Raw genomic sequence first — 17,568 nt, 5'->3', positions numbered from 1 at the left:
CCGTCCTCTGCATCATTCGGCACTTCTGGCAGCGGTGGAATTTGTTTGTTTGCTCAAACATTTCCTGCAGCCTGCCGCATAAACTGCAGTTCATTGTGGCCCGGATTTCCAGTGCGACAACGGGGCCCGTGATGGAGGTCAGCCCCGCGTCTGCAGATTCGGCGGCCGCGTCGGGAACGTTTAGGTCGTCGATGTTGCTGAAGCTGGTGCCGACGGTGGTGGTGAGCAGAATCTTGCCCTCGAATGACCTGGTTGACAGCTGAGTGATGGCGTATGAGGACAGCGCCTGAACCGCGTTGATTTGTTTCTCCCATAGCTGTAACGTCATCTGTGCGGTACCGTCAGAGATTCTGAAGCTCCTCACCTCCCGCGGCGCCCCACGGACTTTCACCGTGCGAGTCGACGGACTGATGGAGATGACTTTGGCTTCCACCAGGCTCACCTGTAAATAGAGAGCATACAAAGGAGAAACAGGTCAGTGCAAGGCAGAAACTACTTAGTGTAATTTGCAAGACAGAGATTGTTTAAAATGCTTACCATTCTGCCTACTTGCATTTCGCTGATCTCCTGCAGACTCGTCTTTGGTCTGGTTGAAGGCGTCCGTTTATTGAAGAGCACGGTGGTTACTGAAACGTCAGACCTGTTGTTGACGATCACGTCGAAGTCCGAGGTCCCTCTGAAACCTGAAAAACATCAAATAGCACATTAACATAACTGTTTAAACAGTGAGTTGTTTATACAGCTTTACATAAGAAAATTACTTACTTATTGCTTTCTTTATGTTTTTTAGGCACAGCGGGGTGCCATTCTGCGCGCTCAACAGGAATTTGTTTCTCTTTGACGGGCTGAATACAACAACGTCGTGGAACTCCTCTCGGCCGGTCTGCAGCACCGCGTTGAAAAATTCTTTACATTTAGCCGAGAATTTTATGGCCGAGACGCAGTGGATGAAGCCCGAAACGGTGACCAGTTCTTGTCTTGGGATTTTAGCGGGACTTGCCATGTCGGACATTAGCAACGGTAGCCTGCAAATAAACCTTGCTTGTCCCGAGGCCTTATTTATACTGAATCTACTAGTAAACTGCAACATAGTTTCATTTCTTAGAATAAGCGATAATTAGGCTTGCAATAAAGTTGTGACAGGTGTGCTTCTGCTGACCCAGAGCAGACGCCAATGTTGAACTTTTGGGACAGGTCATGGATTAATTAAATGTCTAGCATGTGTGTTTATTGTAGACCATGTATTTGACTATGTCGAAGTAAAGACACATAAAATGTTGTTTTTCAAGGTTTTTTTTTAGTGAAGGTAATGGTTCTGTTTAGAATCGTGTATTCTTTAAAAGAACAGTTTCATGCTTAAATGATTGTTTGCATAGTAAAATTGTTCTTCAGCTTGACGGAGAACTTGTATATGGCACCAAAAACACTTGCAAACCAGCAAAATACAAGTTCAGGTTTGATATTTTTAAAATATTGTGCGTTTGAACATGCCAGCTCTAGACTATATTTCTTTACATATTTGTAGTTCTAAATATATATTCATTTACGCATTGATATGTTTTGTAAAAACTTATCCAATTGTCTTATAGCAGTTAATACTTGTTATAGAGAGCCTTTGTTATTTCTTGCAAGGGCGTCGTAGCTGCAGACCACACCCCCTCTGTGTCCTGAGAGAGAAAGTTTGTGTACAGATTATACCTCTGATTATTTTATTATTATTTTCTACGTTTATCTTGATTTTCGGTCATGTTAAAATATATATTGCTCTTAAAGAGCATCTGAATATGTAATGGTGCAGCTAGTGAGTTGTTCTGGCCATCAAGAGTACATTTATGAAAGTTATGCTATGTTATGGTTAGTGTGTTTCTCTACGTTTATTGTAGAATGTTGTTTTTCAAGGTTTTTTTTTTCTATTTTTTAGTAAAGGGAATGTCTCTGTTTAGAATCATGCGTTCTATAAGGAACAGTTTGTAGTTACACTTATAGGTAAGTGATATGGCAAAAGCTGTGGACAGTTCATTGAATAGTTCATGGTTTTCGGCTTTGCAGGTGTAATATAAGCAGCAGCATTTATTATTGCTATGTTGGCAGAGAACATACAGAAAACAAGAATAAGCATGATGTTTAATAATATTTTATAATGTTTAGCAGAACATTTAAATATTGTCTTTTGCAAGTAAGTGAGAAAGAAACCAAACAAGAAACAAAATAACCAGTAGTGTAACGGGACGGCTCTCTACAGGGGAGATTCTGTGATAGTAGTCCTGTAAAGTTAATCAAGAGGAAAGAGTCAAGTGCAGATAAGAGTGCTTTGCACGCAGTGGGAATTGAACCAGGGTTGTTTGGGTGCGAAAGCAATGAGTGTACTATGTTGGAGGTAGTGGTGATTGTGACAATACGTTTTAAACCAAGAGAGGAAACAAACTCACAACATAGTATACAAAATTCGTTTTGGGAAAGAAAATCAAAGGGAACAAACTAACAGATGACAAAAGATGAAGACGTAAAGAAAATACAAAAACATAAATAAACCCCGCAAATAACAATTGTGAGAAAAGCAGGTAACAAACCCGTTGCGACATCAGGAATCCTACAGCTGCTTTAACTACAGAATAGGGGAAGAAGAGAGCCCACAAGTTTTTATTAGGGTCCTAGCACGTAGTGTGGGGACCCTATAGCGATTGTCGGGTTTTTAGGCTTCCGAGCACAAAGTGCAAAGGAAGCCTATTGTTTTTGTTCTGATTATTATTATTATTAGGCTTCTGAGCACGAAGTGCAAAGAAGCCTATTGTTTTTGTTCAGATTTTTATTATTAGGCTTCTGAGCACGAAGTGCTTGAAACCCTATTGTGTTTGTTCTGATTTTAATTTGTTATTAGGTGTTCGAGCACGAAGTGCTTGAAACGCTATTATAATTGTTAGGATTTTGAGGTATATTTATCAGACAGCCTCATAAGACAGTATTAAGAAATGTTCAGTGTGTTCAGCCAAATGCTCTATGTATGTGCCCTACAGAGAGGGATGTTTAGGATGAGCTGTCAGAGGCAGGAAACTATCAATTTTACACCCTCCCTTTAGAACATGCTAATGTAAACTATTCTTTATGTTTGCCTTATTTGGAAAGAAGAAGACCTATATAAATTGGGTCCTAGCGAGATGTGGGGGAGAGACCTCAGAAATGGAGAGATGACCCGAGCTCGCAATTGAACACTCTCTCACGGGATCCTTAAGAACCCGTAAGACACTGTTTTGGTAAATAAAGATGTATTTACACTTTTAACCGTGTCTGCGGAGATTCTTTTCCATCACCTGTCTTCACAACACAGCAAAAGTTAACAACAAAGTTTGGCGACGAGGATGGGATTCGAGCTGTGACCTGTTTGCTTCAGATGACCCCTGCATTCGAACTACCGCTTAAAAGCCGGCAAATAGAAGGTGAGATTTTCACAAATTTGAGCGCTGGTTGGGTGTTTGGGCTGTCTGATGCAGAAGGGTTGCACCGAGATAGACTCATTAGTGTATGCTGTGTTGTGTTGGAAATGGTGTTGGATAAAGATTCTCCGTTCTAAATTTTAACTATAGTCATAGTAATAGAGAAATGAAGAAAATAAAAAGGAATAGAAGAAAAAGGTTAAAAAGGAAAGGAAGTATAAGTGTAGAATAGCTTAATTAGTAACGATAAGGTGAGCTGATGATGACATGCACGTTTGGGTAAACAGGGCCCTATTTTTGCTTGAAACTGTAAGACATGAATCACAGTCATTGCGTGAAAGTAAGCTTTGAGTATTTTGGAATTGGATGATATTGAAATAGTGAGAAGCCCTGGGCCCAGTGGCATTTGGTTAAGGTTAAATGGAATTTAAGGTTTTAAGGTTAACGAAGAGAAATATATGGAAAATAGAGGAAAAGAGAGTTAAATAAAGAAAGGAAGCCGCAGATTTCGGATATAAGCCCTCATGGAGGCGGGAATAGCCCGGCCGCAAATCCTGAAAAATTCACTAGGTGATTTTTTGGGTCAGTTTGATGAGAAACTGGAGGTGTGATGCAGAGATTTAATTAGGGGTGCCCACTCGAAACACTGTTGACGAACACTGTATTGATGCTGCCTCTTTTTGAATTATTACACCTCATAAGGTAGCATAAATTAAAAATAAGGAATAAAGGAATAAGGAAATAAGGTAAGGGCGGCAATAAAAAGCATGCTGTTAATGTGTGAATGGGTCGACTATGAGAAATTGTGTTGAAAATGATGAGTGTGTGTAAGCGCTGTTTGGAGGATGTTGGATTATGTGTGTGTGCCTAGTGAGTTAAGAAAGAAAAAGGAGTGTCTAACTATGTGTGTCTGTGTCAGCTGAAATAATTTTTTTGGGAGAAAAAGGGGGAGTGATCAACCCCCTCCCTTCTGTGGTTGCATATTGAGTGTGTGAGGGGGAGAACTGGTTTCTCCCTTGCGCTGTAAAAAAGCCATGAATTTTCTGTGGGAGTGTTTTTAGAAAAAGGGGGAATGTGATAAAGAATGAGAGATTTAGAAATTAATAGGGAAAGAAATTTGTAATGGTAAAAAGTATGAGCTTCGTTCAAGGACAGTTATTTAAAATGAATATGAACCTCAATAAAATGAGGGGTTTGTTTATTTATGACAATGAGCCTGAACGGAAGACGTTTTTAAAGTAAAAATATATAAAGTAAAAATAAATGAGCTTTCTGGGAGACAGTAAATTAAAGAAAACAGTAGAAAATGAGCTCCAGAAAGACGTTTTTAGATGCTGAGAATAGGAAAAAGGAGAGCAAGGTGTAAAGCTGAGTAATTAATAGGGTACATTGGGGAAACTGTAAGGTTTAATCATGGGAATTAAAGGGAAAATTGTTATAGAAGAAAAAGGAGAAAAATTTTGAAATCTCCATATGATGGCTTTTATTGGGAGAAAAAAGTGTTCATGGGTCTGGTTCCTCTCATTTTGTTGAATTTTTGAGATCTTATGCTTTGCGGAGGGGTCTCTTTCTGCAAGTGTGTAAGGCCTAGAATTCACTCTTGAAAAAGAGAAAAATGGCAGGACTTTGATTTGTGACGTACTGATAAAAGCCACGTTGATTTGATTTAAATAGAAACTAATAGTTATTGGGCAAATTAGAAAATATTGATGTATAGTGCTGTGCAGGGGTTTGGAGCTCCTGAGATTGGGTGCGTTTGAATTGAATTTTTTCTATGGGTGTGGTGCTTGTGTTGTGCTTATGATCTAAAATAAAAGGGAATAGAGGATTAATTTAACATAGTGTGTGAGAGTGAATTGGTGGAGCAGTAATTTGTTTGTGTTCTCTTTTAATGCAATAGTTTGATGAAATTGAGATACATTGAATGGGGTAATTGTTTTAGGCCAGTGGAACTGAGGAATGGCCTTATATGGAGGGAGCTGCATTAAGGATGAACTTATTGCCATCAATCACTTTAGACCCTTTTTAGGGGGGTTGAGATTAAGGTCGCTTGGGCTTCAAGCCAATGAAGAGTTGTTGGAGGTGTTTACAATATTGAATGAAGGGTAAAAATGTTATGAATGAACTAAATGTTGGTAAATAAAATACAAATAAGCATATTGAATGTTTAATTACTAAGAAGTAAGCTGAATGTATTAAATTTCTATTTGTCTTTTTATCCTGTGGGGTGTGTGTGTATGTGTGTGAGTTGTCTCATTTTAAAGGAGACGGTGAGAAGAGGACCAGGAGGAGAAAAGGGGGGTCAAATTTGCCCATAGCAGAGCAGACTGCATAAGGCCAGTTATTTTATCCACAAACTTCTTTCACAAACACCTGCATTGATACATTTAGATTTAATCATTAATAGGTCTCATTATTAAAAAGTAATAATTGGAAATTCATTGATTTGTTTATCTATTTGCATTTAGTTCATTAGAGGTGCTATAGTACATGACATAGACTTATTCAAAGAAAGCTTGGCAACAGGTTGTTCATTTTTAAGATAATAATTTGATTATAAAGAATCAACAACGTGGTTTATGAAGAAAAATTATTATTTGAAAAGGGATTTCTGATCTAAGCTTTGCTATAAGTGTATGGGGTTGCAAATATTTAGTGGTAATCATATTTAGAAGTGCTTGTTGAGTCTTATATAAGTTTGTATATTCTTTAATTACAAGGTAGTTACTGAATGTTTAATAAATCTAGGTTTATGGTGCACTTAGTAGTTATATCACTTAATAAAGGGGATTTAGTGGTGTGAATTGTATTGCATATTAAGGTTTGATTTCTCTGAAGTTGGCAAATTCAATTGGGGATTGATTTTTATTAATTGTGGTAATATAGTGGCATATAAACAGAAAAAAAAAAAAAAAGAGGGAGAGAAATAATTAATAAGTGTAAGTTGGGAACATATTTAGTCATTATTATGCCAAAAATGGGCACTAATGTTTCAAAAGGGGTTACTCCTGTTGATATAGTTAAGAAAAATAATCCTCTAATAAAAGGCATTGCAAGAATATCAGAAAAATTTTATAAGCGATGGCCTGACATAGACCAACCATGGCCGGTAGAGGGGACACTTAACCCAGATGTAATTAAAACAATAGAGGTACTTGTATCAACATATAAAGCAGGACAGAAGAAAGGGCGTCAAGGAGAAAAGCGAAAGGAAAAAAGAGAAATAGAGCTTGGCATTCTCCAGTTATTTGAACAAGAGAGTCAGAAACTGATGAAGGCAGCGAAGGACAAGAGGGAGAAGAGTGTAGACGCGATTAACCAACTTACGAAAAAAACCGAAAGACAGATGGCCGAAGTTAATGTGTCTTTTTCACATGTGGACTCAGTTAAGACACCACCACCTTATGAGAAGGAAGTGAAAAGTGAAAAAGCCTATCCTCAGCTTCCAGTGATTAGTCAAGGAGGAAATTATCACATTGAAGACGAAGATGAATGCATCATTGAAACAGGACAAGCAGAGACAACGATAAAACTGTATCCTAGTTCCAAAAGCAAGAAGAAAACTCGACGTCTGCAGACTAGAGGTGAACTGAGAATGAGAAGGAGGACCATTGGAGATGAGGATCTGAGTGACCAGGAGGAGGCCATGGGTATGACCCAGCCATCAGACGAATGCTAGCTAAAGCAGAAAAAAGAGGAGATGTGAGTAGAAGGAAAGAGGACTCAAAAGATGGAAGTTCTGATGAAACAGAGAATGAAGAAAGTGATGATGGATGGAAGAGTAAGGGATCTTTCTCTGAAAGAGGATTATTTCCTGAAACATCCAGCACAAAAGGAGAAGACAGACGAAGAACTTTGAGAGAAGTAGAAAAAAGTATAGACCAATGTTTATTGAACTTAGATAATGCTTCTAGCTCACTGGAGACACAACTGAAAGAGTTGCAGACATATGAGGAGGATCTGAAAAATGAAGACACTAAAAAATCTGAAAGACAATACACTTTACGTCCAAGGAAAGGGAAATCACTTGAAAAGATATGTCCAGTGATAGTCCGAGGACGGAATTTGGAATACAAGCCTTGGCAAAATACAGATATGTCAGATATCATGGAAAAGTTACCTACTTTGCAAGAAGGAGCACATCCTTGGATTTCAAAATTAGAAGAGCTTCTGGTGGGAACGCAGCCAGCAATAGGTGACATAAAGAGACTGTTAGCAAATCTCCTGGGAGTTCCAGCCATGGAAGAAATTCTACAGAAAGCGGGCCTAGAACGATATGTAAGAACTGCTGTTAATGATCCAGAGCTGTTTGCTGCAATCAGAGGTCGAATGTGGAGAGCATTGAAAGATTCATTTCCAACCAATGTGCATCCAGACAATATCCTGATTGAGCCTTTGGGAGAAGATGAGAACCCGAGAGCCTATGTGTCAAGAGTCCATCAGGTTTGGAGAAATGTCACAGGAAATGATCCAGATTTAAATCAGATGGAACAGTCAATTTTGCGAGCCAAATTACAGAAGGGACTACCCTTACCAGTGAGAAGTAAACTGGCAGAAGTAGTGGGTCTTGGAAGCATGGCAAAGAGTGTCTATACAGATCATATAGCCCATCAAGTGGAGCTATATAGAAAGAAGGAACATGATCAGAAAATACAGGATGAAGAGACCCTCAGAAAGCTGAACCAAATACAACTGGTGGAGTCAGCCTCCTAATCAGCCAGGACCACATCTGGATCAGACTCAACCTCAAGTGAGCCAGTCAGCATCAGTTGCTCCAGTGACTCCCTGGCCACAGCCAGTGTTTGGTCAGGTGCAGACATGGAGAGGAAGAAGTCAGGGAAATCTAGGAAGAGGAAGACCAGGAAGATTCAGTCTGAACTTTCAGCAGCCTCCTGAAGTGTGCTATAATTGCGGACAGTTTGGTCATTTTGCTCGTGAATGCAACCGGCCAGGAGGAAACTTCAGGGGATACTTTAGAGGAGGATTCAGAGGACAACCAAGGTCAATCAAGGGACCTGTGAACCCTTATAGGGGCCCGGAACCAGGATTCTAGGGTTGCCCGGAGAACTCGTGTGGGAGGTGTCAGCTGGTAGCAATAGGGCCGGAGAGAGATCCAACAATAGAGGTGAAAATAAATAATCGACCATTGACAATGATGGCAGATAGTGGAGCTGCTTTCACCTGTATTCGGCCTGAAGATGCTATACACCTCCCCAGGTCTGGTCAGATGATTCGGACAATCGGGTTTGAGGGAGTAAAACAACTGATTCCTCTCACAGAACCAATTGAGCTCTGCTATAAACATCTGAAGACTACAATACCCATACTGGTATCAGAACATACACCTATTGCACTTTTGGGAAGAGATGCTTTGTGCAAACTGAACTGTACAATAAAATGCACACCAGACGGCTGCCTGGTAGAAGTGCCGAGTGAAATGATTGATCAACTGATGATGAAAACAGAGACTGATGCTTCTTCAGTATTTTGGATTGGAAATCTTAGCGAAGAATTCTTGGAACCAGCCAAGATGTGGGAGAATTTATTGTAGCAAACATGCCTGATGCAAAGACTCCAGAGTATCCATTTCATTGTACACTGAAATACTTTAAGGATGCTGAACAATCAGATGGAGAACAATGGCTGAGTCATCAACCAAAGCAAGTTGAATTACGTTCATGTTGCATAATTTTGGGACCACAAGGAGCTGCTATGAAGATAGACAAAAATGATTACTTGCATAAAGAGTTTGAGATGGGAAAAAGTGTACCACATGTGACTTTGCTGGTGTCTGAAGATTGTGAGCAGAAACAAATAGGTGAAATGATGGCAGAAGCAGAAGAAGTTGTCTTTAAACCGCTTAAAGAGAATCTTTCCATCTGGAGGAGTGAAGATCAGCGATTTATTAAGATTATGATTACTGCTCAAGGACAAGGACAGCCACAAGTCATCAGGATGACACATGAATCACTTTACAATGAGAAGATGGATTCAAACTCTTTGAAAGAGGAAATGCTGCGATGTGTTCCAAAATGTTTATGGTCACAACATAGCACTGACATTGGATTTGTGAAGTCAGCTCAACCAGTGAAAGTTGAACTCCGACCAGGAACAAAACCTCCATGGAAGCCTCAGTATCCTTTGAATGAAGAAGCAATCAAAGGGATCGAACCACAAATTGAAGGTCTTGTGAAGGCAGATGTGCTGAAGATAACACAGAATCCGCAGAGTAATACACCTTTGTTGCCTGTGAAGAAGCCAGATAACTCTTATCGTTTAGTACATGATTTGAGAGCAGTAAATGAAGTAGTAGCAGATTTTCCAGCAGAAGTGCCAGATCCACATGTTTTGTTAGCCCAAATTCCTCCGAATGCAAAGTATTTCACAGTATTAGATTTATGTGGTGCATTTTTTAGTGTTCCACTAAGTGTAGAAAGTCAGGGTTTATTTGGGTTTACTTACAAGGGACAATTCTATGAGTATAAGAGATTACCACAGGGATATAAACATAGTCCTCACATTTTCAATAAAGTATTGAAAGATGATTTAGTTGGGGTAGATCAGAAGTTAAAAAGTACTGTCATTCAATACATGGATGATATTCTTCTCTGTGCACCAGATGAGGAAACATGTCATAAGGATTCAATTACTTTGTTACAGGTGCTGGCAGAGAAAGGGCACAAAGTCTCTCAGAAAAAATTGCAGTATTGTCAGGAAAGGGTAGTTTATTTAGGGCAGACCATAACACAGGGACACAGATGTATTTCTGATAAGCAGTTAGAAGCTATTTGCAAAGCTCCCAAACCCAGAACAGTTAGAGAAATGATGACATTTTTGGGTATTGCTGGGTATTCCTCAGCATGGGTAGAAGACTATGCTAGTTTAACAAGACCTTTGAGAGCTATGATTAAAGATACAGGGAATGCTCAACTTTATTGTAATCTTTCCTGGACACAGGATGGCCTTTTAGCGTTTGAGACAATAAAACAGAGGTTACAAGAGGCTCCAGCATTAGCTCTGCCAGATTATTCTAAGAATTTTTTGTTATACGTGTCCACTTCTACTGGAGGAAAATATGCATGTGCAGTTCTTTGTCAGCCAACAGGTACGGGAACCAATCCCCAACCAATTGCTTATTATTCAACTGCTTTTTCAGAAGTGGAATTGGGGTTACCAAGTTGCTACAGAGCAATGGTGGGAGTGTATTTAATGTATGAGAAAGCATCATCTGTCACGATGGGTTATCCAGTGACAATTCTTACACATCATAGTCTTAGAAATCTTTTAAATTTTGGTAAATATACTCTAACTATGCCTAGAATTAGAGATTATCATAGGCTCTTAGAACAAGAAGATGTCACCCTAGCGAGGTGTGTAACAGTAAATCCAGCTGAGAACTTGCCAACTCCAGAGGATGGTGAACCACATGACTGTATACGAGACGTAGAGAGGTATTCGAGACTTAGATCTGATTTGCAAGCTATTCCGTTGCGTGAGGCTGAAGTGGAGTATTGGACTGATGGGTCCTGTTATCGTGTAGGAGATAAATTGAGGGCTGGCTATGCAATAGTAAGAGCACAGGGGACAGAATTTGTTGTTGAAAAGGCTGAAGTGATTCCACAGCCTGCATCTGCACAACTTGCTGAACTTGTGGGGTTAACAGAAGCATGTATGTTGGCTGAAGGTAAGCGAGTGAACATATACATAGATTTGGCGTATGCCCATAATGTGTGTCATTTGTTTGGATCAGTGTGGAAAAACAGGGGGTTTAAGAAAACTGATGGGTCACCAATACAGCATCATGCTCAAATAATGAAACTGTTGCATGCTATGATGAAACCTAAATAAATAGCAATAGCTAAATGTGCAGCTCATAAAATGGATGCATCAAGGGTCTCTCAAGGGAATAGAGCAGCTGATGGAGCTGCCAAAGCCATTACAGGAGCGGACAAACTCGGGGAAGTGTTTTTGGTAACTCATGAAGTGGACTTCGAAGAGAAGGTGACACTTAATGATGTACTTTTAATGCAGGAAGCTGTTCCTGAAATAGATAAACAATTGTGGTTAGATCGAGGTGCCAGTAGGGATTCTACTGGTCTTTGGAGAAACCATGAGGGGCTGATAGTAGCACCCCCGGACTTGTTAGGTCTGATGATTCAAGAGGCACATGGGTTAGCTCATGTGGCTAGGGGAGAAGTTAGGAGGAAGATTACAAAGGAGTATGGTTTTTGGGCACCATATTTGCTTGAACAGATTGATTACGTAATTGGCAGATGTATAATTTGTTTGAAAAATAATGTTCGCAGGGGGTTGATGGTTCCGCCTGGTTACATTCCAACACCAAGGGGTCCTATGCGTGAGTTAGTTGTGGACTTTGTTGACATGATAAAACCAGTTGAAGGTAAGAGGTATATGCTGGTTGTTGTGGACAGGTTTTCACGATGGCCTGAGGCATGTCCAACCAAGCGTAAGGATGCTCAGTCGGTTGCCAAGTTTTTGTGTAGAGAAGTCATAAGCAGGTGGGGACTTCCAGATCGAATATCCTCCGATAATGGGAGAGAGTTTGTGGATAAAACGGTGAAATTAATTTTGCAAAAATTAGGAATTAAACAGCGTCTGGGAGCTGTGTACCATCCGCAAAGTCAAGGGATTTGTGAAAAAATGAATGGTGTCTTGAAAAATCGGATTGTTAAAATCTGTCAGCACACGGGGTTAAATTGGATAGCAGCACTTCCATTAGCATTAATGGTGTGTCGCTCAAGTGAGCTGCGTGATTTACACATGACTCCTCATGAGTTGATGACAGGCAGACGAATGCCAACGCCATGTTTGCGTACGAGTGGGAAAGGTCCAAGTTTAGCTCTTTTAGAAGATGACATGAGAGCATATGTTTCATACTTAGCTAATTTACATAAAAGAATATCCACATACGTTTCAGAAAAGCAAAGAAAAGAGGAGGAGCAGGAGAGACTGGATGAGCAAAGGAAGAATACAGTGCAGCCTGGAGACAAGGTGTTTGTAAAGGTATTTAGAAGAAAATGGTATAACGAACGCAGAGAAGGACCTTTTGAAGTTGTTCGCAGTACTGGAACGGCAGTTCAAGTCAAGGGGTCTCCAACGTGGTATCATTTATCTCACTGTGTTAAAGCACCAAGTGAAGAGGAGCCTTTCTCAAAGGGAGGAGAGGTTGCAGGTTCAGGAGAACCAAAAGAACATGAGGGAGAACAGGTTGAAAATAACATGCAAGAAACAAATCAGAGTAGATCTCCTGAAGAGGAGATTGTCCCTGGTTTGGATGATGCTGATGACTCTGTGTATATTTCTGATGATGCCAGACATGACACAGCAGATTGTAAACGAGACAAAAAGTTCGGAGAAATTGAATTTCAATATGTCCCAGAAACAGCAGGTCCTATTCCAGGAAGCAGTAATTCCATTTCAAAACAGTTCAGAGACTTGGATCAAGAGAAGAGTCCAAGACCAGTTCGGAAAAAGGTTAGACCTAAATGGTATGAGAACTAAAGAGAATGAAACTTTAAAGAATTTTACTTTTTCAGTGTCGAAAGTTAGTGAGGGGGTGAATGGATCACATCTAACTACACTAGTGCCTTTGATAATTTCAACAACATCATCACCTTTCAAGACAGTGGTTAAAGCTAAATTAGGTAAAGCAGTTCATCTTCCCTGTAAATGTGGAAGATTTAATACAGGGGGTAATAGTCCTCCTGAGTGGAAAAATAGTCGTGGTGAAAAAGTGGTGTTAACAGGACCTGAAGTTGATCATTTGCCTCATGACCAGAAAAAGTATCTTTTGTTTAATGCCTTTAGGTGGTTCAGAGTTAGAGATGATTGTTCAATTCTTTTACGTAATGTTACATGGGAAGATCAAGGGGAATACACTTGTACTTATTTGGAACCAGAGCTTAAGTTTGTGCCATTTCAAAATGTGTGGAGAGAAGGGTACATAACTCGTACAGTGATAGTGATGATAAAGGACCAGAGTCCTATTGAAGTTTTTACATCTATTAAAAGAGTTCAGGACCAAACCACTATGGCAATGACTTTAAAGGTTACTAAAGAACAAATTAAGCCAATTACTTTAGCTCCAGAAATAAGTAAAGGAAATAATGTAACTAATCGGTTTACTACTTTAGATATGCTATTAAAGGAGATGAATGGTACTACACTGCCAATGATGACTTCTGCTTCGGGTACATCTGAATCTAGCACAACTGTTGAAAAGGGAAAAATAACAAGATCACATAATGTTGTAAAAGTAACCCAGACTCCAGAACTAATGTCCTTTCCATTGCAGAAGGAAGTAAACATAACACAGGGTCCAGAGTTAAATATGGAGCATGAAGTGAATATCAGTCAAGTGACTTTTGAAGCTAGAAACCCAATGGAAGATATGGATTCAAAGGGTTTAGTAACCACTGAGAAAATCACTTTAGAAGGGCAGAGAGAGTTTTTTGATTCTGACTGGACATCAGAAGAAATGACTGACCGTTACCATGCATTACAGAAAAGAGAAGCAAAATGGAAAGCATATGGATTTGATTCTTCAGTATTACAAATCACAGACCCATGGGCATCTAGAAATTTATGGTTTCAGCAAATAACCCATTCCGTAAGAATGAGTACGAGGTTGACTGGTCCATGTGTGGTGAAAGTTCCATCACCAAGCACATGGCCATCAATTTTAGAGACAGTACCAGAACCATTGCATTCTATGTGTCAATCTTATGCTTTATCGTGGTTAATATATCAGCAAAACTCTGAAGAAGATATAATAATGGCTTTATCAGTGCATTTGTTTAGACCTAGATTAAATTGTACTTGGTTGATGAAGTTACCATATGTGAATTTCCTTAATCGGCATGAAAATATACTGACAGCACAGCCTGATGCGATGGAAGTAAAATCTGTGGAGACTAAAGACTGTTTTTGTTCCAATGATACTCACAATGGACAGGGGATGTTTATGGGAATATCTGATTGTGCTCGTTATAAGATGAATTTTAAAGAGCCTAAACCTAAGGACGTTTTGTTTAAAGTGAATTTTCATACACCAGATAGCAAACAGAGTAGAACATTAATGGTGCAGTATGACATTTTGCCTGTAAATGTGACTATAGGACATTTTAAGGATATTTGGTGGGTTTGTGGAGATAAAGCATACATATTTCTACCATATGGGTGGACAGGCTGTTGTTATATGGCAACATTAAAGCTTCCTTATGAGGTTTATACTCTCCAAAAAGTTGAAGCAACTGATGAAGGGAATTCTGAAGGTAATTCTGTGAGAAGAAAGAAAAGGGAAATGGCTCAGTTTCATAACTTGGAAGCATATCATTGGAGAATCAGTATAGGAGAAAAATGGGGTATAGGATTATTCCCATGGTATGGTGTGACATTTTTAGCAGATCATATAGATAATATTACGTACACTTTACAAGGGTTTGCTAATGAAACAATAAGAGGGTTTCAGTTTTTGTCAAATACTCAAAAAAGTCACAGATTAACATTGTTGAAACATGACATGGCTCTGGATTACATTTTAGCTAAACAAGGAGGTTTATGTGTAGCTTTGAATCTGACAGGGGATGCCTGTTATACTTTGATTCCAGATAATTCTGATAATATGACTAGTGTTATAGAAGCATTGAAGCATATAAGGGAGGCGTTTGGTCCATCAAAAGGAGCTGGATGGTCTGTGAATGCTTGGTTATTGGAGAAATTAGGACCACTAGGAGCAATGTTGGCTCAAGTTTTTGGAGCAGCTCTTTTAGCAGTGTGTATAATGTTTTGTTTTTGTACACTGTTGTTAACTTGTGCAAAAGCTATGATTTTGAAATGGGTTGGAGTTGTAATGCCTGGAAATCAAGTACAGATGCCATTATTAAGTAGAACCGACTCAGACAAACATGAGGAGGAAATGTTGGAAAACAACCTGGTAGAAAGATATCCATTTTGAATATCCACTATTATATATTTTTCCATTCACTTATGATATTATACTATTATTTTGTTAGGTTTATTATTTAGTAATCAAGTATAAAGATTGTAGGGTGAAGTATACACTGTAGCTTATAAACCTATTAATCCATTAATGTTACTATTATTAAAGTTTTATTTGATGTTTATTTGCATCTATCATTTTTGCAAAAGATACTGGCTGTTGTTTCTTTCTTCCAGAAAGAAAAAGGGGGGAAGATCACTGTAAGGGAGGATGGTTGTTCAAGATTCCTGAAATGCTACAGGGATCCAAAAACTCAAAAGAGGACAATAAAACAGAAGGACTTTAAAAAGAATTGTGAAGACTTGCTGAAGCTCAATATGTCATCAACATCACATCAGAAGACAAAATTGCTGAAAAGACAATATTATGTCATATGTCTCTATTGAATTGTTTATTATTAGTAATCTTTGATAGTGATAAACCATTATATGAGTGATATTAAAAATTGTAACAACTGTTTATTATGAAGATTTATAGACTGATGAAATGTAATCTGTGTAAGTGTATTGAAATCTCAGAGTTATTTGTTTGTTTTATCAATGTTAGGGCCAAGGGGTATGTCAGGTAGGGACAGGTCCACTGGAAGGTTCGATGGGTCGACCAGCCTGAATTTGGACATTGGTTTGATTTTATTTTCTGAGATTTTTATATACATTTACTTAAGTCAAATCCCTACACATATAGAATAAATTTAATTGGATTGGAGTACAATTTTGATCGCCTGGGCAGAGAGGGATCGTTGAGGGAATTTTTCCTGTCTAAAATGTTTGAAGGATTTTCAAGAAAGATTGCTGCCGGACAGGTTTTTTCGCCCTCACACTCCATGAAATTTTGTTACATCATAATGCAAGTGATGTTAAAATTGTGTGTAGGAAGGTATCACTTATTTGTTATGACATTTACATGTATGGGTTGCTTAAATTTTTACGAGACTTTAACAGTCTCGAAGGGAGGAAATTATGAGGTATATTTATCAGACAGCCTCATAAGACAGTATTAAGAAATGTTCAGTGTGTTCAACCAAATGCTCTATGTATGTGCGCTACAGAGAGGGATGTTTAGGATGAGCTGTCAGAGGCAGGAAACTATCAATTTTACACCCTCCCTTTAGAACATGCTAATGTAAACTATTCTTTGTTTGCCTTATTTGGAAAGAAGAAGACCTATATAAATTGGGTCCTAGCGAGATGTGGGGGAGAGAAATGGAGAGATGACCCGAGCTCGCAATTGAACACTCTCTCACGGGATCCTTAAGAACCCGTAAGACACTGTTTTGGTAAATAAAGATGTATTTACACTTTTAACCGTGTCTGCGGAGATTCTTTTCCATCACCTGTCTTCACAACACCGCAAAAGTTAACAACAATTTTTATTATTAGGGGTTCGAGCACGAAGTGCTTGAAACCCTATTATAATTGTTAGGATTTTTATTATGGTCCTAACACGTAGTGTAGGACCATATTGTAATTGTTAGGATTTTTCTTATTATTATTATTAGGGGTCCAAGCACTGCAAGTGCTGGAGCCCTATTGTTTTTGCTCTGTTTCCTCTTCTTCTTCTTCTTCTTCTTCTTTTTCTCCGATGAAACGCGATGGGCAGCCCAAACCGTAGGTCCTACAGACTTGTCGTTTGGTCAACTGGTAGTAAACCCTCCCGCTACTCAGGCGCAAAGAATCAGCCCGATCAGCCTGATGGTGGCGCTATAGCGACGCGGAACGTGTCGCTCCCTATATCTCCTGCCCCGTGTAGCGTAGAGACGAAATTCTTTTTTCCCCTGATTCCTCAGGTCAGACCCTACAAAAAAGCCTCAAGAACCCATAAGCTCCGCCTACTTAGATTTTGAGCTAATTTGCATAATATGCAAAATTGCACAAATTTTTGAGCGCGAACTAGTCTCTGGAAATGTACCCAATATGGACATATGTGGTATCAGCAGAATCCTAAGAACCTGAACTTTAATAATTATTCAAAAAAAGTTGGAATTTCATCACTGGTCGGCTTCCAGACTCCGCCCAAATACAGGGGTGGAGCTCGAGTTCCAAAAATCACACAAATACAGCTATAACTCACAAACGCTTTCTCCGAATGTTACGATACTTCACATGCTTGATCCCT

This window comes from Hoplias malabaricus, chromosome Y (assembly GCF_029633855.1).
Source record: "Hoplias malabaricus isolate fHopMal1 chromosome Y, fHopMal1.hap1, whole genome shotgun sequence".
Taxonomy (NCBI): domain Eukaryota; kingdom Metazoa; phylum Chordata; class Actinopteri; order Characiformes; family Erythrinidae; genus Hoplias; species Hoplias malabaricus.
Note: the sequence above shows the minus strand (reverse complement) of the source record.